General features: G+C 44.9%; 2 protein-coding genes across 4 annotated transcripts in view; both read left to right on the top strand.

Annotated features, from left to right (window-relative positions):
- LOC132832775 (zinc finger protein 271-like) overlaps positions 1–26,791 on the top strand; it is a 123,760-nt gene that overhangs the window by 34,597 nt on the left and 62,372 nt on the right. The window lies entirely within an intron of this gene.
- Positions 1–26,791, top strand: part of LOC132832789 (zinc finger protein 454-like) — a 67,554-nt gene that overhangs the window by 34,589 nt on the left and 6,174 nt on the right. Inside the window, exon 1 of one of the 3 annotated variants that reach the window (XM_060850942.1) lies at positions 22,816–22,891. The exons of 1 other annotated variant lie outside the window; for it this stretch is intronic. The gene's annotated coding sequence lies outside the window, so the exon portion shown is untranslated. Of the gene's footprint in view, positions 1–22,815; positions 22,892–26,791 lie in introns of those variants that run through there. One more of the 3 variants, XM_060850941.1, reaches the window with a different exon arrangement.

Genomic DNA, 26,791 nt, shown 5'->3' with positions numbered 1-26,791 from the left:
TACTACCCCTCTTAAAGAGTGACACTGTGTTAGCCAACCTCCAGTCTTCCAGCACCTCACCTGTCACTATCGATGATACAAATATCTCAGCAAGAGGCCGAGCAATCACTTCCCTAGCTTCCTGCAGAGTTCGAGGGTACACCTTATCAGGTCCTGGGGTTTTATCCACCTTTATTCATTTCAAGACATCCAGCACTTTCTTCTCAGTAATATGGGCATTTTGCAAAGTGTTACCATCCAATTATATCTTCCATGTCCTTTTCCACAGTAAATACATGGACTTTGATAAGGCATTTGATAGGGTTCCCTATGGTAAGCTGATGGAGAAGGTGAAGACGTACAGGGTCCAGGCTGTTCTAGCTAGATGGATGGAGAACAGGTGAGGCAACAGCAGACAGAGAGGATTAATGGAGGGGAGCTTCTCAAAATGGAGAGCTGTGACCAATGGTGTTCCACAGGGATCTGTGCTGGGATCACTGTTGCTTGTGATGTACATAAATGATTTGCTGGAACGTGTGGGTTGCTTCATGAGCAAGTTTGCAGATGAAACTAAGATTGGTGGAGGAGCAGATAGTGAAGGGGGTCTGTCAGAGAATACCGCAGAATACAGACAGATTGGTGAGTTGGGCAGAGAAATGGCAGATGGTGTTCACTCCGGACAAATGCGAGGTGATGGATCTTGCAAGATCAAATTCCAGAGTGAACTTAGAGTAAATGGAAAAGTCCTGGGAAAAATTGATGTACAGAGAGATCTTGGTGTTCAGGTCCATTGTTCCCTGAAGGTGGCAGCGTACATCAGTAGAGTGGTCAAAAAGGCATACGGCATGCTTTCCTTCATCAGACGGGGTATTGGGTACAAGAGTTGGCAGGTCATCTTACAGTTGTTTCAGACTTTGGTTCGGCCACATTAGGAATACTACGTTCTGGTCCCAACATTGCCGAAAGAATGTGGACCATGGCTAACTATGAAGAGAGGTTCAGTAGATTAGGATTATTTTCATTGAAAAGAGAGAGGTTGAGGCGGGCCCTGATTGAGGCCTAAAATATCATGAGAAGTATACACAGGATGGACAGCAAGAAGCTTTTCCCCAGAGTGGAGGATTCAATCATAAGGGAGTCATTTTTTTTTATATTTGAGAAATATATTTTATTCATAAAATAATTTGATAGTCTGTACAGTTGGTCATGCCATACATATGTCAACATTTACATACACAGATCAGAATTTATCATTTTATACAGGTCTGCGCGTTTCTCACTCATATGCCCATATATTGAGCTGAGGCGTCAGCAGAGCCCAAATGACTGCATAGGCCCCCTGATCTTCTTTAGACAGGCAGATGTTAAACAGCGGTCTTTCCCCACCGCGCCTTGGCGGCAGCTGCCCCAAGCTTCAGCGCCTCCCTCAACACGTAGTCCAGGACCTTGGAATGTGCCAGTCTGCAACACTCAGTCGGGGTCAACTCCTTCAGCTGGAGGATCAACAGGTTTCGGACCACCCAGAGAGCGTCCTTCACCGAGTTGATGATCCTCCAGGTGCAGTTGATGTTCGTCTCGGTGTGCGTCCCGGGGAACAGGCCGTAGAGCACGGAGTCCCGCGTCACGGCGCAGCTCGGGACGAACCTCGACAAATACCACTGCATTCCTCTCCAGACTTCCTCTGCATAGGCACATTCCAGAAGGAGGTGTGTGACAGTCTCTTCCCCCCCGCAGCCGCTTCGAGGGCAGCGTGCGGTGCGGCTGAGAGTCCGGGCGTGCATGAAGGATCTCACAAGAAGAGCCCTTCTCACCACCAGCCAAGCCATGTCTTGGTGCTTGTTGGAAAGTTCTGGCGATGAGGCATTCTGCCAAAGGCTTTGACAGTCTGCTCAGGGAACCACCCGATAGGATCCGCCCTCTCCTTTTCCCGAAGGGTCTCAAGGACGCTACGTGCTGACCACTTCCTAATGGACTTGTGGTCAAAGGTGTTTTTCCTTATATATTTCTCCAAGAAGGACAGGTGGTACGGAACGGTCCAACTACTCGGAGCGTTCCGCAGCAGCGAGGCCAGGCCCATCCTTCGCAACACCGGGGACAGGTAGAACCTCAGTACGTAGTGACACTTAGTGTTTGCGTACCGGGGATCCACGCACAGCTTGATGCAGCCACACACAAAGGTGGCCATCAGGGTGAGGGTGGCATTGGGTGTATTTTTTCCCCCGTTGCCCAGATCTTTGTATCACGAGTCCCTTCGGACCCGGTCCATCTTTGATCTCCACATGAAGTGGAAGATGGCCCGGGTGACTGCAGGGGCACAGGTTCTGGGAATAGGCCAGACCTGTGCCACGTACAACAGCAATGACAGTGCCTCACACCTGATGACCAGGTTTTTTTCCGTGATGGAGAGCGACCGTAGCTTCCATCTGCCCAGTTTCTGCCTCACTTTACTGATACGCACCTCCCAGGTCTTGGCGCACGCCCCAACCCCCCCCGAACCAAATACCCAGCACCTTCAGATGGTCTGTCCTGACGGCGAAGGGGATCGAGGATTGGTCGGCCCAGTTCCCGAAGAGCATGGCCTCGCTCTTGCCTCGGTTTACCTTGGCCCCCGAGGCCCGTTCGAACTGGTCACAAATGCACACGAGTCTGCACACGGCCAGCAGGAGGAAGTGGTCAGAGAAGAACACCGGCTTGACGTCGGTGGATCTGACCGAGAGCGTTCGGGACACAAGCAGGTAATCTATCCTTGAGCGGATAGACCCGTCTGCCCGTGACCAGGTGTATCTACGCTGCGCTCCGTCTGCAGGAGTGCTGAAAACGTCCTGCAGCTTGGCATCTTTTACCGTGTCCATCAGGGCTCTGGACGTGGCGTCCAGTTTACTGTCCCCCTGCCGGATCGTCCATCTGCATCAATGTCTCCGGACAGAATGACCGGCCTGGATGTAGCCAGCAACAGTGGAAGCTGCTGCAGGACGGCCAACCGCTCACTCTTACCCACTGGGGCGTACATATGAATCAGTCCTGTACATAACGTCGGCGCTCACTTGTGCTTCATGCGGCTTCCTATGTCCCGCGCACCGATGTTCAATTCAGTTTCACCCAAATCGGCAGATAATGCCGCACGTCTTACTTCATCCTGCAATAAACCGCTGTGTTCAAAGCTTTTCAGAAGAGGACCAAGCCCTTCAAATAACCAAATCTGCGCCCGCATTTGCTCCATTTCCCTCTATTTACTACATATTCCAGTACTGCCCAAACTGCCTCTTTCAACAATTTATTCGACAGATTATATTCAGCTCTGTCCACTGATTCTTCACCACCAGCTCCAGGTAAAAGGAGACGGTGAATGCTGTCATCTAATCATACAACTTTACAGTATGGAGGCAGGCTGTTCGGCCCAAATTTACAGATGTACAGCATGGAAACACACCCTTGGGTCCAACTCGTCCATGCCAACCTGATACCCCAACCTAGTCCTACTTGCCAGCACCCGGCCCATATCCCTCAATCCTTCCTATTCATATTCACATCCAAATGCCTTTTAAGTGATGCAATTGTACCAGCCTCCACCACTTCCTCTGGCAGCTCATTCCATACACGTACCATCCTCTAAGTCAAAACTTTGCCCCTTAGGTTGCTTTTATATCTTTGACCCTCTCAGCCTAAACTTATGCCCTCTAGTTCTGGACCAATGGACCCCAGGGAAAAGACTTGATCGATTTATCCTATCCATTCACCTCAGGATTTTATAAACCTCTATAAAGTCATCCCTCAGCCTCCGATGCTCCAGGGAAAACAGCCCCAGCCTGTTCAGCCTCTCCCTATAGCTCAAATCCTCCAACACAGGCAACATCCTTGGAAATCTTTTGACAAGGTTCCTTGGGGAACCTTGTCAAACGCCTTGCTGAAGTCCATATTGATCACATCTACCGCTCTGCCCTCATCAATCCTCTTTGTTACTTCTTCAAAAATCTCAATCTAGTTTGTCAGACATGATTTCCCGCACACAAAGCCATGTTGACTATCCTGAATCAGTCCTTGCCTTTCAAAATACATGTACATCCTGTCCCTCAGGATTCTCTCCAACAACTTGCCCACCATGGATGTCAGGCTCACTGGTCAATAGTTCCCTGGCTTGTCCTTACCACCCTTCTGAAAGAGTGACATTACGTTAGCCAACCTCCAGTCTTCCAGCACCTCACCTGTGACTATCAATGATACAAATATCTCAGCAAGAGGCCCAGCAATCACTTCCCTAGCTTCCTGCAGAGTTCTAGGGTACACCTGATCAGGTCCTGGGGTTTTATCCACCTTTATTCGTTTCAAGACATCCAGCACTTCCTCCTCTGCAATATGGACATTTTGCAAGGTGTCACCATCTATTTCGTGACTTTTTATATCTTCCATGTCCTTTTCCACAGTAAATACTGATGCAAAATATTTGTTTAGTATCTTTCCTATTTTCTGCGGCTCCACACAAAGGCCGCCTTGCTGATCTTTGAGGGTCCCTTACCCTCTCCCTAGTTATCCTTTTGTCCTGAATGTATTTGTGTTCACAATTAAATTAGTCCCATTTGCCTGTATTTGGTCCACACTCCTCCATATCTGTCCCATCCATCGACTTGTCCAAATGTTTCTTAAATGACAAAATTGTACTCCACAACACCACTCCCCCTGGCAGCCTGTTCCACTCCCCACCCTCTTTGTACACCCCAGTGCAACACCGGCATCTCCAATAGTCACAGACACAGTTTAGTTCTGTGAAATAGCACATGAAGAAATCAAATAAACATTGGAGTTTGATCCTCTCAATAAACACCACAAAGGAATCCCTTATTTGTACAGGCAACTTCAAAGGCATCTGGATGGGTATAGAAAGGGTTTGGAGGGATGCGGGCCGGGTGCTGGCAGGTGGGACTAGATTAGTTTCGGATATCTGATCGGCATGGACAAGTTGGACTGATGGGTCTGTTTCCATACAGTACATCTCTGTGACTCAATTACTGTATTTGATGCACCAGGAACGTCCATTAACTGAATGCCTCCCCCGTTTACCTTGAGCAGGGAGATCTTTGACAATGGTCTTTCCCCACTATGTCTTGCTGGCACCTGCCTTCAAGCTTTAGTGCGTCCCTCAGCATGTAGTCCTGGACCTTGGAATGTGCCTCCAACACTTGGGGAAGATCAACTCCTTGTTCTGGAAAACCAACAATTTTTCGGAAGACCAGAGAGCACCTTTCACCATTTGCCTCGCACAAAGCCACACTGACTGTTCCAATGGGTCCTCGCCTCTCCAAATGCCTCAAGATCCTAACTCTCAGAATCCCCTCTCACAACTTCGCAACCACAGCCGTTAGGCTCACCAGTCTATTGTCTCCAATCTATGCTGTGAGTTCATTTGCCTTACCTGTCAGGCCCCTTGCTTTGAAATCAATGCAGTTTCACTGAAGGCTTCCCTTGCTTCCTGCCGTGCTCTTGCCTGATCTGTTTAGTACGAGAATTCCCAACACTGCCATTACTGTTTAACTTGGTTTCATTACCTCTGTACTGTCCTCAAGATTCTGAATGTAGGGAGTGTTGCTGAACATAAAGACCTTGGAGTGTCGGTTCATGCTCCCTCGAAAGTCAAGTCGCAGATCAATTACAGAAGGCATTTTGTATGCTTCCCTTCATTGGTTGGAGGGTTCAGTATCGGAGTTGGGATTTTATGTTGCGGCTGTACAGGACATTGGTGAGGCAGAGTTTGGAGTATTGTGTCCAATTCTGGTCTCCTTCCTATCGGAAGGATGTTGTGAAACTTGAAATGGTTCAAAATACATTTGCAAGGATGTTGCCAGGGTTGGAGGATTTGAGCTTTCGGGAGAGAGTGAATAGGCTGGGAGTGTTTTTCCTGGAGCTGAGGGGTGACCTTATAGAGGTTTCTAAAATCATGAGGGGAATGGGTAGGATAAACAGACAAGAGCTTTTCCCTCGGGTGGGTGAGTCCAGAACTAGAGGGTATATGTTTGAGGTGAGAAGTGAAAGATTTGAAAGGGAACTAAGGGACAACTTTCTCACGCCGAGGGTGGTACATGTATGGAACGAGCTGCCAGAGGACGTGGTGGAGGCTGGTACAATTACAGCATTGAAAGGTATCTGGATGGGTTTGTGAGATATGATTTCCCACACACAAATCCGTGTTGACTATCCCTAATTAGTCCTTGCCTTTCCAAATACATGTACATCCTGTCCCTCAGGATTCCCTCCAACAACTTGCCCACCACAGAAGTCAGGCTCACTGGTCTATAGTTCCCTGGCTTGCCGAATGCCAGCTCTCCAGCACCATGTCCTACCTCCCTCTTGACCATGACCCTATCATCTCCCACACGTGACCTCATCACCTTTGGTGATCTCCCGTCCATCACCTCCAACCTCATAATTCCCCAGCCCCACACTCACGAGTTCAACATGCTCTCCAAGATCTAAAATCCCAACTACCGCGGCTGACCCATCGTCTCTGCATGCTCCTGTCCCACCGAACCCATTTCCTCCTCCCTTGACTCCATTCTCTCCCTCTTTATCCAGGTACCTCTCACCTATATCCAGGAAACAAACCACCTCATCAGAAACATCTAGTTCCCTGGCCCCCAGCACTTCATCATCACTGTGAATGTGCAATCCTTGTGTACATCTATATCCCAAATGATGGCCTGCAAGTCCTTGGCTTTTTCCTCTCCAAGAGAACCATCCAATGTACCATCCTGAAATACTTTCACCAACTCCCCTCCCCAGCCCTCTATGCCTTCTGCAAGGACTATTCTCTTTGTCAATCCCTGGTTTGCGACACACTCCCCAACATCCCCCCCACCTCTGTGTCTCAGCTCCCCAACACGATGTCCTACCTCCCTCTTGACTATGACCCTATCGATTCCGATATAAATGACAACGATGCAAGCTCTGCCCGTACACCACCTCCCTCACCTCCAACCAGGTCCTCAAACAGTCCTTCCAGGTGAGACAGACACTCACCTGCATCTCCTCCAACCTAGTCTCCTGCATCCAGTGCTCCCGATGTGTTCTTCTCTACACTGGTGAGACCAAATGTAGCCCAGGTGACTGGTTCACTGAGTATCGATGCTAGGCCCTAAAAAGCCAGCCTGACCTCCTTGTCACCCACCATCTCAATTTCCTCTTCCCACTCCATCTCTGATATGTCTGTCCTTGGCCTCCTCCATTGCTGCAATGAATCAGGCCACAAATTGGAAGAATAATACCTCATCTTCCGCCTGGGCAGCCTACAGCCTGGAGGACACAGCCTGGTTGGGGGTCTTTTATCAAAGAAGTGCACCAGAAGAACTCCACATTGTGGTGGGCACAGAATATATTGAGGTGGGAGCAGAGGGGCACTCAATTTCAAATAAGCTTTCCATCTGTCCGTTGGATCCCTTTCCAGCCTCCGCCTCCTCCATTCCATTCCACCTCCCGTCCCACTGGCTTCACTATCTCCCCACCCACAACCTCATCCCATGGCCTGTCCTTACTCCCCTCCCTGCTTCCTTGAACTGACCTTACCTCTCCATCTTCCTTCCCACCTATCCGCTTCACCCTTCCCACCAATCTACCACAATAATCCCCTACCTGCATCTGTTATGTTATTCAGGTGGATATCCTCAATAGGTATGGGTTACTACCGGATTAAACTACAGTACCTTGGGCATATACCTGAGGCCGTTACCTGTCAAGTTTACCAGTGGTCCCTATTGACTGTATGGTCCTGATAGCTACAAACTCGGCTGGGTTTATCGCAGGTCTCTAGGTCCCTTCAGTTTATCCTTTCACCTAGGAGTGAGAGGGATTCACTTTAAGTCAATCCTAATGCCTTCTCAGCTAAGTTCTAGACTTAACATACCAACACAAAGGTAAACATATCTTATCAAATAAAGGTTCGGCGAATACGAAGTGTGTGGTGTAAAATATAATAGAAATTTATCACTATAATAAAGTTGAATACTCACAATCAGATGTTTTCAGTCAATCACAATCGTTACAGCCTTTTTGAATGTTCTTAAAAGATACCTAGGATAAAAGCAGCGCTTAATACCTGAGTGTCCCAAATGGGATCTTCTTAGACTAGCGTGTTTCAGCTAGTTGGTTCAGATTGTATCTTCTTCAGGCTAGAATGCAGTGCCTCAACCGAGAATCTTTTAGGCAGGCGTATTTCAGCAAGCTCTTAGCCGTCCGTATGTTTCATCCGATTGGTCTGTATTTTGCACAAATGTGTCTTTTCTGCAAGCCTGGTGGTTCAGAGGATGGTTGGGTGACTCATTGTGTTTCAAGACAAGAGTGAGTTCTGTCTGTTTTAGCTCTGCTTTATATCCCTTACAGTCTAAGTTAAGCAATTACATCATTTGTTTAAAGAACTGGAATCTCAAACTGTGCCTCGGTCAGCATTGTTTAAAGGTCGCGTTAAACACTTAATTAGCTGAGAAAACAATAAGTAGCTGATAAGTAGTCATAGTTATACTTAATTGTTGCTAGGCTAAAATACAATAAAGAGTTAATAGTATCATTGTTGCTACAATCTAATATAATCAGGTAAAATTCCACAGAAGAATCGAGTCTTTCATGAAGAAGTAGACGGATCCCATGACACTTAACGAGTTAATAGCATCATTGTTGTTAAGCTTAATCTTATACAATATAATATAATCAGGTAAAATTCCACAGAGGAATCGAGTCTTTTCATGAAGAAGTAGACGGATCCCATGACATCCCCCTCTTGAAAAGCGAGATTTCCCCATGTGTCTTTAAAAAGTTCAAATGATAGCTGATGTTGTACCAATAGCAGCATGTATCAGGAATTTTTCGTTTTTCTGCGCTCCATTATTATTATCTTCACTTTATTCATCAGCGGTGTAGTTTGTTGCAGTTGACGCTCTTATTATGAGAGCTATTGTGAGTGAAGCGGAAAAGGCAACATTAAATCAACGCATACATTTCATTTAATTATGCGAAATCATTCTGAGTCAGACTTCCCATGGCGGGTTTCATGATCAGATTCAGTTGTTGGGGTTCCGACGAATTTCATCAGTGGATTTCGTTTCCAATCATGTTGGTGGTCAAAGAGCCGGACCTCTGGTTTCCATGTTGGTTTTGGTTCGGGGCCTTGACAGCCATCGTGTTTCCAACTGTACCATGAAGTTTGTTGGACCATCCGTTTTGGTCTTTCATTCAGAATCCTCATTTTGTACTCATGGTAGTCTTTGAGATCCTGTTTGCGGTCTCTTTCGCATGCCATGTAGGGGGATATTTTGTGTTTTCTCCGGAGTTCCCTCAGGAGGCAGTCATTGTATCCAGGTGGGTTCTTATATTCTCTTTCCGTCCATTTCCAATCATGGGTCGGTGATGTATAAGTTACCACCGTTTCTATGGCTTTAGGTGACCATGTCCATTTTGACCATTCGGTTATCATATCGATTTGTGGATGAGGTAACGGTCTGTTGGCTTCTCTGGTTACGTAATTAAACACGTCTTATTTTATGTTGGATCGGAGCATGTTTAGGTCAGTTAGGTTTTCTTCATTCCGCTTTTGTAGTTTTGCAACATAGTTCAGACAGTCCACAAAGGTATATTTTCCTATGGAGAGTATCATTAAGTGTTCAGCCAGGTTATGGCCTCTTCTACGGTCATACTGTACCATATATTCTTTTGAAGGGGGTGTTTGTCGAATGCGTTCCCCTTTGATCAAATCTGGGTCTGGCAACATCTTCGTTGGTTTGCATACAGAAAGTAATATGTTCATATTCAATTCTTCGAATAGCATTGAGCAAAATGTGCATATTAGTCTCTGTGCCTTTTTACGTCCATTACAATTTAAACATTGTCCAATGTTGTGTTCTTTTAGAACTGTTCTTGGCTCAGTCCACCATCCGTATTCCGTGTGGTGTTGGTTTCCTTCTTTCTAGTTACCCATTCTTTAATTTTTGGATATTGATAAAGGAATATTGAGGTTGTTTTTTTTTTTTCGCATAGATGCAGAGGGTTTGTTGAGTTCCAGTAATGTAAGTTTTTGGTTCCATTTTGGTACACAGGTTTTCTGTGGTTTTGGTTTCTTCCAAGGTGGTAGCTGCTTGGACTTATTTTGTTTTTCTGGTTTAGCGTCACCCAGAGACGGGTTGCGTCTGTGTTTCAAAGGTTTGGTTTGGTTTTTGGTTTGGACAAACGAAGGTTTATCCTGGTTCGAGGTCTGTGTTAAGACCGAATGACAGACAATTAATGTTTTTAGAATCAAGTGAATGGTAGCACAATAAATGGCCCATTCTGGTTTGTTATTAAAAGATATGATTATGATTGAGGAGATCAGTGTTAAAAACTATCCCCATTCTCCCTTAGTAATTCCAAATTTTCTTCGTTTAAATTCAAAGCCAATCATAATTGTGAGAATTAGTCCTATACCTAGGGTCAAATGGACCCATTTATATTCTACCAAGCCCCAAAGGAGCTGGAGTCCTTTCAGAATGTTTCCTCCTATAATGGGTAGGTGGTGGCAGTAGGCGTCCCATAGACCTACGGGCATGACTACAGGGCTAAATTGTTCTTTCATGTGGGAGAAAATACCACATTGGTTCGAGGAATTCCCGTTCCTTCACAATAGTTCAGAGTCCCAAGTAAGTCTTGGTTTTGTTTTCCCAGGAAGTCTAGGACTTCTTGGTATTTGGTTGTGGTTTCATCCATGCTTGCCGGTCGAGGAAGCAGAATGTGGTTTATTTTCGTTCTGGAATCAATCCCTTGATTAATGGCTTGAGAAATGGCCAAATTACGACCACAAACACCCAGAGTAGGATAAGTCTCACTAAGAGCGGTGTATGTTGTTCTAGGCCAAGCCATGATAGAATCCAATAAATCCAATCATAGATTTGCACCCAAATGTTTGCAGTAGTTTGTAATACTGACATAGTCCCTGCATTAATATGCAAGTTATCATACCAATTTTTTCTTGATTCTTCTACACATATTTTTATCTCTTCCTGTAGAGTTTTTTGGTCAGCCTTCCTTTCTTTTGATATTAGGTTCTGGAGGGTCTTTAGCTTCTCGTCATCCGTTGGGCCCGAGAAGGTTATCTCCATCCATTGCTTTTCTGAATAGATGGTTAGCATTCTTTCAAAATGTTCTAGGTCAGGTTTGGGTTTTTCTATTTTTAGATTAATTTTTTTCTGCCGGGTTCTTATAAGTTTCTCTGTTTTGTCTCATAATTTTGCCATTACATCCGGCATGTCCTGTCGTAACATTAAATTCTCCTGACTGGTTTGTTAGCCAGGTATTTCCAGATGGGAAGTACTCTATCTGGCAATCTTTTTTAACATATTGAACCGTGTTATTATCACAGGGTTTTAATAGGATTAAATTAGAGAATTCGATCAGTTGAGGCTGATTGTTAATTTGAATACATTTTTCCTTTTTCAGCCACCCATTTTTTAGGCTTTGCCAAATTGGTTGTTTTATTTTAGTTTCGTAATTTTCGTTTGTGAGGATGGATTTGATCTCTACTAGTGAGATCTTTAGTTGTTGATCTTTGTTTTCCACGTGGGATCTGTATACCCTTGAGGTTAAATCAGCTATTGTCCTGTTTTCTGTTCTTACGGTGTTATGTAACCATCGTCTAGTTATTACATTTAATTGATTTCTAAGGTCATTAAAGGCAATTTGCCAGGCTTGGTCTTTTTTGATTGTTATCACCTCTATTGTTAGGTTTTTTGAGTTTTCCCATTGTATTTTCCGATTTTTGAATAAATCCTTAATATATGCTTCTGCCTGATGTTGTCTATTATTATTATTATTATCATCATTATTGTTGCTGTTACTGCTTTTTTGATTTGTGGTTATCACCAGCCATCTATCAGGAGAAGATTGTTCCCAAAAGGTGGCATTCTGCTTTGTTTTGTAGCAGTACATCCTGCCCCAAAGGTAGCAGTACAGAGTTGTATTTTCTACTTTTATTTCAGTTCCCTATCTTTGTGGGTCTTTTAGGAAGTATTTTAATTTTTCCCAGTCTTGATATACTGATTTCCATTTAGATGTTTGGTTTCCATCTGGGTTTTCTGCCTCAGTGTTATACTTTTTGGTATTATTTTCATCGTAATTATCATAAGGAACTTCATAAGTGTATCCACATTTAAATCTACCGTGTTCTATATATACTACTTTTCCTGAGTTGGGAATTTTGCAGGACCATGGTCCATGGGTTTCATTTCTTTTTGCTCTATTATCATTTGGGCAGTTTTGGAGGAGAGCGGTATTGTATCCTGATGGACTATAACATTGTGTTGCTTTATCGGTGCATCCAATTATATGGGTGTTATTTTTATAATAATTGTAACAGGATTCATTTGTTTGTCTCTTGTGGTTTACATCTTCCCATTCTTTCCCTTGGTCTCTTTAGGTAAGAATAATTCTGCTTCATACCCTAAGGCAAAGTGGTTACAGACATCTATATCTTGTCTGAATAACTTCGTAGAGTTTACTGGTTTCTTTAGTAATTCTCCTATTTCTTCTCTGGACTTGGATTGGTTAAAGATGGTAGGATCGCATATTATCAGTGTTTCGTTTTCTTTAAACATTTTCTTAAGGTAATAAGTTCCTAATCCTTGAACTTGCGTATTATCTTGTCCTAGTAGGGTGAGGTAAACCTGATCCGTGTCACCTGTGGCATTCCATCTTTGTCCTTGGTCACCTCCTTCTTGGTAGTGCCAAGTAGAGTTTGCATATAGTATTATCGGTTGGTGAGTGTTCATATTAGTTAGGGGGTTGCCAATATTTGGATAGGAGCAGTTATAGTGGTTTTTCGATCCTGGACTCTGATAGTCTGAACAGTTATACGTTTTGTATAAACAGTAGAGCCATCTATCTCTCTCTGAGGTTTCTTCATTTGTTGTAACATTTTGTATACTATAAGATAGTAATTTGTCTATCCAATTTTGTATAAGATTATCTAGTCTTTGATCTTGTTCTTGGTTTTCATTCCCAAGCTCCTGTTTTAAGACTATTATGTCTAAGGTGTATGTGTGTCCTATAATTTCTTCTCCTATTATTTCTGCTGAGGGTCTTGGATCTGTCCAAGTTTCATATTTTTGAGCTTGCGCAACATTTATCGTAATTAGTCCTAACATTACTAGGGCCATGTTAGATAGGGTTAATCCTCCTATTATTAGAGGCATTCCTGCTGAATTTGTCGTGTTACTGTTGCTGTTGGGGTTATTACCTGTGTTACATTCCAGGCTGCGCTTTATTACTGCCTGAAGTATCCATCCTATAGTTAGAAAGGCTAATACTATAAATAGTAGGGTGTGTTGAACTATACTACACTTAGAGCAGCGTTCTGCCGTGAGTTTCTTTTGTTTAATCGTCTTAGTCTCTTCTTTCTTGGTTTTTTTTTTATTTAAGTTTAGGAGGGTTTTTTACTTTTGGTATCCTTTTGCCTTTCCCTAATTGTCCTAACTCCATATTGTTCTGTTTTTGTTTTTTGTTTCCTTTAAATATTTGTTTCCAATTTTTTTTTTTCTGCTGTTTACATCTCTCTTGGAAGTTAAAAATCCCTCCATTTGTTCCCTGTGTTTCTCAACTTCTCCTAAATATACAGCCATCCAATCTGCCATGTTCTTAGTCTTTGTTAACTGGTCTTATATTATCTACAGATAAAGTCCTTTCTTTACCTTCCTTCCCGACTGTCACTGTCCTATTTCCTACTTGGATTATCTGTTGAGGCAAATGATAGCGGGCTTTAAAGGCTCTTCCTGATTTATTTTGTTTTTTCTCTTGTACCCAATCTCCTACTTTAGGTTGCCAAAATTTTCTGTCTTCTTGAATTTTCTGTTCCCTTTGTTGTCTTAATTCTTCTTTTTTAGTTTTTAGGAGATCTATCCATTCTTTTTTAAGTCTAGTTTGGGTTTCTATTTCAGGCTTATTTTCTGTATTCATTTGTACTCCATATCTCAAATAGTGCGGAGTTATATGGTTCTCTGCTCCTAAGAGATCTATGGGTGTGTTATTGATGGCCAGCTGCACCTCCTTCAACCATTGACTCCAACTACCACCGCGAGTGCACAATAATTTTGCCAAGGCTAGTTTGACATCTTGGTTTCTCCGTTCTACCTTTCCTGCCGATTCAGGATGGTAAGGTGTGCTAAACTCAAGCTGTATCCCATGAGCGGTACACCACATGTTAAAGTCCTGGTTTTTAAAGCCAGGTCCTTGGTCTGTATGAATTACTCTGGGAGGCCCGTTAGCGACCAGAATCAACTCACTAGCTTCTATAGCATCTTGTGTCCTACAACTCTTTGTTGGGATCAGGGTGGTGAATCCGGTACATTCATCAATACATACTAGGCAATATTTATTCGGTCTTTTAAATGGCTTTTTCCCGTGAGAGGTCGGCAATGGGCCGATAAAATCCATTATCCATTTATCCCCGGGCTCCATATTTTGTGACTGAATAATTTTCGGTTCTTTTTTAGTTCCTCCCTTGATATTATATTTTAGGCAAGTTTTGCATTCATTACAATATCTTTTAACTTCTGCATTCATCCCAGGCCACCAGTATTTCTGCTTTAGGTGTGACTGAGTGGTTTTTATTCCTGGATGCACGGCCCCTAAGCCTTCGTGGGCCGTCTTGATAAGTTCTCTTCTCCCTTTCCTAGGGGGTATTATCTTAGCCTGTTCTGTGGTTTGATCTTTAAATTTGGTTTTGACTACCCCATCAGATTCTTCCCAGTAGTCCTGATTTTTAGGGTATCCTTTTACTTCCTTGCCCTGAAGTAAGTCTTCCAATTCTTTGTCCTGATTCTCTTTTTGCATTTGCCTAGTTATTACTCTTATTTTATATTCTTTTCCCAAACTTGCGGCTTTGGCTGCTCGGTCAGCTAGATCATTTCCTTTTTTGTGTTCACCTTCTTTCTGGTGTCCTCTGACATGTATTACTTTTACATTTGGGAGGTTTTCTTTTAATCTAGCTATTTCTTCCCATATTTGTCTATATTGTATGGGGTGATTCCTACAATCATGGAATCCTTTTTCACTCCATTTATCTAGTTCCTCGTTATAGCCTCTACTGGCATAAAAGCTATCTGTACAAACGAGAATTTGGAGCTCTGCAGGAAATTGGCTTGCTTCTTTTAAGGCTAATTCTAACGCCTTTACTTCTGTTTTCTGGGCTGAACCTCCCAGTGGTCCTTTTATTTCTAAGACCTTTTCTTCTTGGAACTCATTGTTTAGTTTTGTACCAATTACTATTCCTATTCCTGTTAATTTTTCTTCTTTACCTTGTTTATCCAGGCCTCTTTGGGCACTACCATCTGTATAGATGTACATATCTGGATTGAATTCAGTTTTTTCTTCAGTAGCAGCTAGTTTATATTTCGGTGTCCACCAAGTATCTGTTTTTCCTGTAAGGGTCTGTATTTCTATAGTGGGGTCAGCTAGTAGGATATCCCATTTTTCATACCTGGCCGAGTGGACCCTTTGGCTCCTTTCTATTTTTTGTTGTTTGGATTGTAATTCTGCCAATTCCGTGAGGATAATTATCTTTCCTTCCCCTTGGATTTTTCTGATGGGTTCCACTGCTCTAGTTATGGCTACCCATGTTTTTTCTATTTTTGGGTATTTCCTCTCTGTTTCTGTAAAGTTTAAAGAGATATATTGGAAGGGTTTGTTCTGTCCTTGACTGGTTACTCTTACGGTGGCACTTTCTTGCCCTATAATTACTTCTAGTGTAATGTCTTTCCCTGGTTCATGCTTTCCCATGTTTTCTGCTTTATTTAATTGGTTGATTAGTTCATTTAGGTTATTTTGATCTTCTTCAGTCCATGAGAATACTTTCTCGGTTAGTTTTTTGTACAGGGGTTTAGATATTTCTGCATATCCTGGGACAAAGTCTCTGGCATAGTTACATAGGCCTAATATTGCTTGTAATTCTTTAATTTTGGTAGGAGGTTGAATATCAGCTATTTTTTCACTGTATTCTTCAGTTAGTCCTTTTCCTTCATTGGTTAGTTCCTCTCCTAAGTATTCTACCTTTTCTCTGGCGATCTGGGATTTTGCTAGTCCAATTATATATCCCTTATGGTACAGGTGTTCCATTATTCTATGTAGGCAGGCAAAATGTTCTTCTAGGTCACCATGAGTGATATAAATATCATCTACATAGCATTCTATTTGTCCTGGTGGAGCTAAGTTTTGTACTGTTTTTCTGACTTCTGCAGAAAATATTACTGGGCTGTTTAGGTATCCCTGAGGGAGTCTGGTCCAAACTAATTGTCTCCCTAGGGTGTCTGTTATGGCTGTATATGGCCACTCTTCTTTTGGGATTGGATGACTCCAAAATCCATTTGATAAGTCTAGGGTAGTTTTATATTTCTCCCTTCTTAAGGTATTCAATGTAGTCTGAGCTCCTTTAAAGTATGACGAGAAGGGCACTGATCCTGAATTCAAGTCTCGGTAGTCACAGACAAGTCTGTACTTTCCTGGCTTATCAGGCTTTGGTATTCCAATTATGGGTGTATTGTATGGGGATCCTTTTTCTATTAGGACTCCCTGTTCCTCAAGTCTTTCTATGACTTTTTGGATTTCCCTAGCTATCTCTGGTTTGTTGATGCCATACTTCTTTTTGATTTTGAAGTGTCCCATTCCTGTGGGAGTGGGATCAATGTTTAGATTACCGCAATGGTATGAGTCCTTTTGCCAGATTTCCCAGTGAGTTTGCACTAGGTGTTTTATTTTTGCTCTGATTTTGGGGTTGCTTTCTTTATCTAAAATTTCTTTTAAGTCTTCTGTTCTTTTGTCTTCTGTTTGTTCTAGTAGTTTGTGTCCTTTAATGTCTTCCCATCCTAATATTACTGGTTCTCCCTGGTCTTTTAGACCTTCTATAATTAGAGCTTTAGTCTCTATTTGTTTTCCATTTTTTAGGATTAATTTGATTTTTCCTACATCTGCCCATTTTACAGGTGCTCCTATGCCCTGATAAGGTTCTGTTCCTACTTTTGGTATGTTTAGTTTTTCTGCCAAACTTTTGTCCATTAATGACATTTCTGCCCCTGTGTCTAGCATTATTGTGAGCCATTGCTGTCTGTAGGGTTTATACCCCTCTATTTTTCCTTGTTCTTGAGGGTAGCATGGTTCTGCTGCTGTCTGTCTGGGTTTTCTCACCATCCCTGTCTGGTGGATTCTTTGCCCTTCTGTATTCCTTTCGTCCCCTTGTGCTTGCACTCTGGCTGATCCAGAGGTTATTGCTTGTCCCTGACAGTTTCTGGGTCTCAGGTTGTATCGTTCTTGTTGAACTTGTCCATTTGGAGGCCTAGGTCTAAAATTTTGTTGGGGTGGCCTATATTCCCGAGGTTGTTGTGGTTGCTGGGCTGGCTGTAGTGGAGATTGGTATCCCCCTCTAGCTCTTGGGTCTTGATAATTCGGAATGGGGTTTCTCCCTAAATAGTTTGGGCTTACTCCTGGAATTGGTCTAGGAGGTAGCTGCTGTCGGGGAGGTCCCTGGTTTCTGGGTTGGACTTTTTCCACTACCTGAACCAATGGTTCATATTGGGGTCGGTATGTCCATGGTTTTCTTTGGTTTTGTTGGCGTCCTTGCGCCTTGGATTTCTGGGTTTCTGATTTAGGTTTTTCTGATTTCCTTTCCTTGGCTTCTGGTTGAGGTCCGTGGGGATTTTGTTTTCCTATTCTATCTAGGGATAGATTGAGGACTTCTCCTAAGTTGATTAATTCTTGTCTGAATACTTGCCATGGGTTTTGTCCCTGTCCTAGTGCTCTGTTTGTGGCTTCCCTGAGCCTGTTTGCATGGCCTTCGTTCTGGAATTGTCTGAATAATTGCGACCTGACTTGGACATAGTTTATTTCTAGATCTTCAGCGGATTGTGCTACCTGGAGCATTGTTCTCCCTGATTCCAGGAGTGTTTTGAATATCTTGTTGGCTGCTTCTGCTCTTTGGGTTCCATATACCCGGTTGTGGGCTTCATGGAGTATGGTAACTAGATTTATGGTGGTGTGCGGTTCCTGATCTAAAGCAGGACAATCCAGGGCTTTAAATAAATCTGAATTTTCTTGGGGGGTTAGTCCTTCCAAGAAGGCTTTTAGTTTTTCGAAATGTTGAATTATATATTTTATTGCTGCTCTGTCATCTGAGGGAAAGTCTAGGAAGCAGATTTTAAAATTCTTCAGTGAGGGATCACCGTACACACGGCGGGCTGCTACCGGTTGTGGTGCTTGTCCGGCTTGTCCGGGCCTGGGATTATTGATTAGCCATCGGGCTTTTTCTACAGCATGTTGCGCCACTAGGACTTGTGCTGCTACTCTATTTAGTTGGGGTATTTGGAGCACTCTGTCTGCTGCCACTATAATTTGCTGAGCTATATCTTCTGCCCAGGCATGTTCTGACATGCCTGGTACTAGCGGTACTTCTCTTCCCCTTAGGTCTGTTTCTCTTCTAATTACTGTTACCGTATGTTGAGCTGGTAGAACGCCAGCGGTATGCTGGTGGGCTGGTTCTAGGGGGTTTCCAGTTCCATCTGCTGGTATGCATCCATCATAGTGATGGTGAGTTCCATCTACATATTCTATTCTGAACCTGTATCGGAGTCTTGCTGCTATAGGTTCTCCATTGAGTCTGTTTAGTCCTTCTAGGACTGACTCATCTGCCCTCAGTCTTACCTCCTGACCTCTTAGGTTAGGTGGGGAGACTATATTGTCGTTTCCTGCTGCGACTATTTCTGCCCAATCATTTCTAAAATAACAGGCAGGTATATTGGCCATTTTCTTTTTCTTTGAGGGGCTTTTATTTTTTTGTACTATTCGCTATATCCCTACAGAAGGAGTTTATTTGGTGACAAAGATAATATTTACACCGTGAGGTTCAAGATAGTGCAATCTCTCGAGCCCCACGTTGGGCGCCAATTGTTATGTTATTCAGGTGGATATCCTCAATAGGTATGGGTTACTACCGGATTAAACTACAGTACCTTGGGCATATACCTGAGGCCGTTACCTGTCAAGTTTACCAGTGGTCCCTATTGACTGTATGGTCCTGATAGCTACAAACTCGGCTGGGTTTATCGCAGGTCTCTAGGTCCCTTCAGTTTATCCTTTCACCTAGGAGTGAGAGGGATTCACTTTAAGTCAATCCTAATGCCTTCTCAGCTAAGTTCTAGACTTAACATACCAACACAAAGGTAAACATATCTTATCAAATAAAGGTTCGGCAAATACGAAGTGTGTGGTGTAAAATATAATAGAAATTTATCACTATAATAAAGTTGAATACTCACAATCAGATGTTTTCAGTCAATCACAATCGTTACAGCCTTTTTGAATGTTCTTAAAAGATACCTAGGATAAAAGCAGCGCTTAATACCTGAGTGTCCCAAATGGGATCTTCTTAGACTAGCGTGTTTCAGCTAGTTGGTTCAGATTGTATCTTCTTCAGGCTAGAATGCAGTGCCTCAACCGAGAATCTTTTAGGCAGGCGTATTTCAGCAAGCTCTTAGCCATCCGTATGTTTCATCCGATTGGTCTGTATTTTGCACAAATGTGTCTTTTCTGCAAGCCTGGTGGTTCAGAGGATGGTTGGGTGACTCATTGTCTGTGTTTCAAGACAAGAGTGAGTTCTGTCTGTTTTAGCTCTGCTTTATATCCCTTACAGTCTAAGTTAAGCAATTACATCATTTGTTTAAAGAACTGGAATCTCAAACTGTGCCTCGGTCAGCATTGTTTAAAGGTCGCGTTAAACACTTAATTAGCTGAGAAAACAAAAAGTAGCTGATAAGTAGTCATAGTTATACTTAATTGTTGCTAGGCTAAAATACAATAAAGAGTTAATAGTATCATTGTTGCTACAATCTAATATAATCAGGTAAAATTCCACAGAAGAATTGAGTCTTTTCATGAAGAAGTAGACGGATCCCATGACACTTAACGAGTTAATAGCATCATTGTTGTTAAGCTTAATCTTATACAATATAATATAATCAGGTAAAATTCCACAGAGGAATCGAGTCTTTTCATGAAGAAGTAGACGGATCCCATGACACATCCAGCCATCACTCTCCTACCTACCCTTCCCCCACCCCTCTCCTATTTATTTCTGAGCTCCCTTCCTCCTCCCCAAGGTTAATGAAGGGTTGTGACTGGAAATGTTGACTTCTCCACCTCCTGATGCAGCCTGGCTTGCTGTGTTCCTCCAGCCTCCTGGTTGTTGACTGTGGATTCCAGCAGCTGCAGGATTTTTGTCTCTCTACATAAAGAGTTGTGAAGATTAGATCACTGAAAGTCATAGAGTCGTCCAGCACGGAAATAGGCCCTTTGGCCCAAACTGGTCCATGCTGATCAAAATGTCCATCCAGGGTAACCCTGCTTCCCTGCACTTGGCCCATATCCTTCTAATCCTTTCCTATCCATGTATCTGTCCAAATGCCTTATAAATGTTGTTAATGTACCCACCTCAACACTTCCGTTGGCAGCTCATTCCATTAGCGTACCACCCTCTGTGTAAAATACGTTGCCCCTCAGGTTCCCTTTTATTCTTTCCCCTCTAACCTTAAACTGTTGCCCTTCAGTCCTTGATTCCCCAACCCTGGGAAAAAGACTGAGTGCATTCACCCTATCCAAGCCTCTTATACACTTCTATAAGATCTCCCCTCAATCTCCTATGCTCCAAAGAAAAAAGTCCCAGTTTGTCCAGCCTCTCCCTATCACTCTGACTCGTGAGTCCCGGTAACATCCTTGTAAATGTCTTCTGCACTCTTTCCAGTTTAATGACATCCTTTCTAAAACAAGGTGACCAATACGCCAAGTGCGGCCTCACCAATGTCCTGTATAACTGCAACATAATTTCCTAACTTCTTTATTCAGTGCCCTGACTGATGAAGGCCAGAATGCCAAAATCCTTCCTCACTGCCCTGGTTACCTATGATTTCACTTTCAGAGAAGCATGCACCTGAACTCTAAGATCCCTACACTGCTTAAGGCCCAACAATTCACCATGAAACACTGATCATGATTTGACTTTCCAATATGCAAGACCTCACACTTATCTGTATTAAACTCCATTTGCCATTTCTCAGTCCACTTGCCCAGCTGATCAAGGTCCTGCTGCAATTTCTGATAAGCTTCCTCACTGTCCACAATACCACTTATTTTAGTGTCATCAGCAAACTTACTAATTTGAAAAGAAGTAGTATATTGAAAAGTATTTTGAAAAGAAATAGATGTTTACAATAATGAACAGTTGAGGGCTATGAGGAGTTGGCATCAAATAGGAATTGTGACAGGACAGGCTTCAAAGGTGGAATGACCGACTCTGCTCCGATTTCTCAGGTTCTTATTTTCCGGGATTGGCCAGGTGAAGATTTCATTAATGCACCCTGTGTCCTACCCCCGATCTCAGAACACCCTCTAGTTTCTCTCCAATATCCATAATGCAGCTCTCTTAGCTCAGTTTGTCCATGAGACCCACCTACTGTTTCTTTGTTGACAGTGTGGTGCTGGAAAAGCACAGGCAGGTCTGGCAGCACCTGAGGAACAGGAGAATCAGTGTTTCGGCAAGAGCCCTTCATCACGAATGAGGCTGGGAGCCGAGGGGGTGGAGAGATAAAGGAGAGGGGGATGGGGCTGAGAGCTGAGGGTGTGATAGGTAGATGGAGGTGGGGATAATAGGTCGGAAGGAGGATGGAGCGGATAGCTGGGAAGGAAGATGGACAGGTCAAGAGAGCGGTGCCGAGTTGGAAGGTTGGAACTGGGAATAGGGTGGGGGTAAGGGGAAATGAGGAAACTGGTGAAATCCACATTGATGCTGTGTGGTTTGGAGGGTCCCAAAACAGAAAATGAGATGTTCTTCCTCCAGGTGTCGGGTGGTGAGAGGGTGGTGATGGAGGTGGGCCAGGACCTGCCTGTCGGAGGGGGAGTTGAAGTGATCGGCCATGAGGCAGTGGGGTTGGTTGGTGCGGATGTCCTGCCCCATGGCCAAACACCAAATCTCCGGGACGTCTCCTGTCCATCTTCCTTCCCACCTATCCGCTCCACCCTCCTCTCCAACCTATCACCTTTACCCTCACCTCCATCTACCCATCGCACACTCAGCTATCTTCCCCCAGCCCCACCCCCTTCTCATTTATCTCTCCACCCTCTCAGCTCTCAAGCCCCATTTTTGATGAAGGGCTCTTGCCCGAAACATCGACTTTCCTGCTCTTCGGATGCTGCCTGACCTGCTGTGCTTTTCCAGCACCACACTCTTGACTCTGATTTTCTCCTGTTTTCTTTGGTCCTGTTCTCACTAAACTGCCAGGAAATCAACTTCCCCTCTTGGTCCCATGTTAGGTGATATAGTTCTCATGTTACAAACATGAAAGTAGGCCAGAGAACCTCAGCAGGCCTGTTAGGATCTATGGAGAGAGAGAGAGTTAACATTTTGTGTCTGATATGAACTTTCCTCAGAATTATTCTCATGTTCTGCTCTCCTGTGTCATCACTGCCTTGGATGCTGGAGTTCTTTCTGTTCTGAGCTGCTGTCAAACACATCCGAAGATACACACCCCACATTAAACTTGTCAGTTTGAATCTCGCTGAGGATGAAGGATGCTATTCCCACACTAGAGATCTCTGTCAAACATTTATCAGGGGAACTGAGACAGCAGCTGTAATAAGTGAGGTTTTATTCAGATGGGACAATGACAAGTTTAAATCCCCACCTGATCTGCTGCTCAAAGTCACCTCCATTTCCCCGGTCAGTTTCCCAAATTTCAGGAAACTCATGTTGCTCCAGAAATATTTGGATTGACTGTGAGAGACGTCAATCAGAGAGCCCACCCACTCTGCCCATTGTCTCCTCTTCCTCTTCCAGAGCTGGTTCACTTCCTATAGGGACTGAAAACCAAGTGAGGAGATGGTGAGTGAAGGAACAGCTTTTATACAAATTGTATCCCATAATATCCACACCAATCTTCAGGCAGTCTGACTATCCTGTGGGTAATCAGGGATGAGTAAAAAATGAGGTCTGCAGATGCTGGAGATCACAGCTGCAAATGTGTTGCTGGTCAAAGCACAGCAGGTTAGGCAGCATCTCAGGAATAGAGAATTCGACGTTTCGAGCATAAGCCCTTCATCAGGAATAAGAGAGAGAGAGCCAAGCAGGCTAAGATAAAAGGTAGGGAGGAGGGACTAGGGGGAGGGGCGATGGAGGTGGGATAGGTGGAAGGAGGTCAAGGTGAGGGTGATAGGCCGGAGTGGGGTGGGGGCGGAGAGGTCAGGAAGAGGATTGCAGGTTAGGAGGGCGGTGCTGAGTTGAGGGAACCGACTGAGACAAGGTGGGGGGAGGGGAAATGAGGAAGCTGGAGAAATCTGAATTCATACCTTGTGGTTGGAGGGTTCCCAGGCGGAAGATGAGGCGCTCCTCCTCCAGCCGTCGTGTAGTTGTGTTCTGCCGGTGGAGGAGTCCAAGGACCTGCATGTCCTCGGTGGAGTGGGAGGGGGAGTTAAAGTGTTGAGCCACGGGGTGATTGGGTTGGTTGGTTCGGGCGGCCCAGAGGTGTTCTCTGAAGCGTTCCGCAAGTAAGCGGCCTGTCTCACCAATATAGAGGAGGCCACATCGGGTGCAGCGGATGCAATAGATGATGTGTGTGGAGGTACAGGTGAACTTGTGGCGGATATGGAAGGATCCCTTGGGGCCTTGGAGGGAAGTGAGTGTGGAGGTGTGGGCGCAAGTTTTACATTTCCTGCGGTTGCAGGGGAAGGTGCCGGGGGTGGAGGTTGGGTTGGTGGGGGGTGTGGATCTGACAAGGGAGTCACGAAGGGAGTGGTCCTTGCGGAACGCTGATAGGGGAGGGGAGGAAAATATATCCTTGGTGGTGGGGTCCGTTTGGAGGTGGCGGAAATGGCGGCGGATAATACGTTGTATGCGCAGGTTGGTGGGGTGGTAGGTGAGAACCAGTGGGGTTCTGTCTTGGTGGCGGTTGGAGGAGCGGGGCTCAAGGCGGAGGAGCGGGAAGTGGAGGAGATGCGGTGGAGGGCATCGTCGATCACGTCTGGGGGGAATCTGCGGTCCTTGAAGAAGGAGGCCATCTGGGCTGTGCGGTGTTGGAATTGGTCCTCCTGGGAGCAGATGCGGCGGAGACGAAGGAATTGGGAATATGGGATGGCGTTTTTACAGGGTTCAGGGTGGGAGGAGGTGTAGTCCAGGTAGCTGTGGGAGTCAGTCGGTTTATAATAGATGTCTGTGTTGAGTCGGTCGCCCGAGATAGAAATGGAAAGGTCTAGGAAGGGGAGGGAGGAGTCTGAGACAGTCCAGGTGAATTTCAGGTCGGGATGGAAGGTGTTAGTAAAGTTGATGAACTGTTTGTTGTAGGTACAGGTTGTCCTGGTTGGGTTTGTTGTAGGTACAGGTTGTATCGGCGCTGCCTCGTGCTCCCACGAGGAGGTTGAACAGTTCATCAACTTTACTAACACCTTCCATCCCGACCTGAAATTCACCTGGACTGTCTCAGACTCCTCCCTCCCCTTCCTAGACCTTTCCATCTCTATCTCGGGCGACCGACTCAACACAGACATCTATTATAAACCGACTGACTCCCACAGCTACCTGGACTACACCTCCTCCCACCCTGAACCCTGTAAAAACGCCATCCCATATTCCCAATTCCTTCGTCTCCGCCGCATCTGCTCCCAGGAGGACCAATTCCAACACCGCACAGCCCAGATGGCCTCCTTCTTCAAGGACCGCAGATTCCCCCCAGACGTGATCGACGATGCCCTCCACCGCATCTCCTCCACTTCCCGCTCCTCCGCCCTTGAGCCCCGCTCCTCCAACCGCCACCAAGACAGAACCCCACTGGTTCTCACCTACCACCCCACCAACCTGCGCATACAACGTATTATCCGCCGCCATTTCCGCCACCTCCAAACGGACCCCACCACCAAGGATATATTTCCCTCCCCTCCCCTATCAGCGTTCCGCAAGGACCACTCCCTTCGTGACTCCCTTGTCAGATCCACACCCCCCACCAACCCAACCTCCACCCCCGGCACCTTCCCCTGCAACCGCAGGAAATGTAAAACTTGCGCCCACACCTCCACACTCACTTCCCTCCAAGGCCCCAAGGGATCCTTCCATATCCGCCACAAGTTCACCTGTACCTCCACACACATCATCTATTGCATCCGCTGCACCCGATGTGGCCTCCTCTATATTGGTGAGACAGGCCGCTTACTTGCGGAACGCTTCAGAGAACACCTCTGGGCCGCCCGAACCAACCAACCCAATCACCCCGTGGCTCAACACTTTAACTCCCCCTCCCACTCCACCGAGGACATGCAGGTCCTTGGACTCCTCCACCGGCAGAACACAACTACACGACGGCTGGAGGAGGAGCGCCTCATCTTCCGCCTGGGAACCCTCCAACCACAAGGTATGAATTCAGATTTCTCCAGCTTCCTCATTTCCCCTCCCCCCACCTTGTCTCAGTCGGTTCCCTCAACTCAGCACCGCCCTCCTAACCTGCAATCCTCTTCCTGACCTCTCCGCCCCCACCCCACACCGGCCTATCACCCTCACCTTGACCTCCTTCCACCTATCCCACCTCCATCGCCCCTCCCCCTAGTCCCTCCTCCCTACCTTTTATCTTAGCCTGCTTGGCTCTCTCTCTCTTATTCCTGATGAAGGGCTTATGCTCGAAACGTCGAATTCTCTATTCCTGAGATGCTGCCTAACCTGCTGTGCTTTGACCAGCAACACATTTGCAGCGGTAATCAGGGATGGAAATGTCCCTTATGCTGTGAGAAGATCCAGCTGAGAGAGCTGTTTCCTCGGTGCTTTGTGCTGAACTGTGTGACTGGAGCTGTGTGTTGGATATTGAGTGTGTTTATTGGAAGCATTTCCTTCTGATTTCCAGGCTGAGGTTTGTTGATGGATCATTCCTGAATATGGGAAGGTGAGGTGTCATTGGGAAGTGCAGAGAGTCTGAGGATTCTTACTGATTTCCTTTTTTTGAGGTATTTCTGTGATGGGTGCTGGCTATTATCTTGGCGTCTGCAATTTTATGCACTTCCTTTGAGAGAATGTGACTGTCTAAAGCGTAGTTTTGAGGGTGTATTGGCCCTCTGGAGACTCATATAGAAATATGAGTCAGTGTCTTCACTGTGTCCCACCAATCAGTGAGATCTATGAACTACAAATTCCTGCCATTCCCCCAGGTCTCTTTAACCCTTTGGTGAAGTAAACTCTATCGATCTCACATTTAATATCAAGCATGGATTTAATACCATATGCGATTTGTGGAAATGAATTCCAATATTCTCCAACCCTTTGTGAGTCAAACTGTTTTCTCCAGAAATGTCTGCCTCTAATATTTTAGACTCTGTCTGGTCCTCGACTCCCCAACCAGTGAAAATAGTTTCTTTCAGTACATCCTTCCTCTGTCCTTTAATACCTAATAAACACTGATCAGGCCACCCTTTTTTCTTCTGCAGTCCTCACCTTCTCCCACCTTTTTATCTTCTAAGGTCTGGGAATATACCCATGTTCTTTTTTTAAAAATATATTTTTATTGAAAAAATAAGATTCTTTTTAGATTAGATTTCCTACGGTATGGAAACAGGCCCTTTGGCCCAACCAGTCCACACCAACCCTCTGAAGGCTAACCCACCCAGACCCATTCCCCTATCCTATATTTACTTCTGGCTAATGCACGTAACACGATGTGCAATCTAGCATGGCCAATTCACCTGACCCGCACATCTTTGGACTGTGGGAGGAAACCGGAGCACCCGGAGGAAACCCACGCAGACACGGGGA

This window comes from Hemiscyllium ocellatum, chromosome 35, assembly GCF_020745735.1.
Source record: "Hemiscyllium ocellatum isolate sHemOce1 chromosome 35, sHemOce1.pat.X.cur, whole genome shotgun sequence".
Classification (NCBI taxonomy): Eukaryota; Metazoa; Chordata; class Chondrichthyes; order Orectolobiformes; family Hemiscylliidae; genus Hemiscyllium; species Hemiscyllium ocellatum.
The sequence above is the reverse complement of the archived record's forward strand: the minus strand, read 5'-3'. Positions and strand labels throughout refer to the sequence as shown.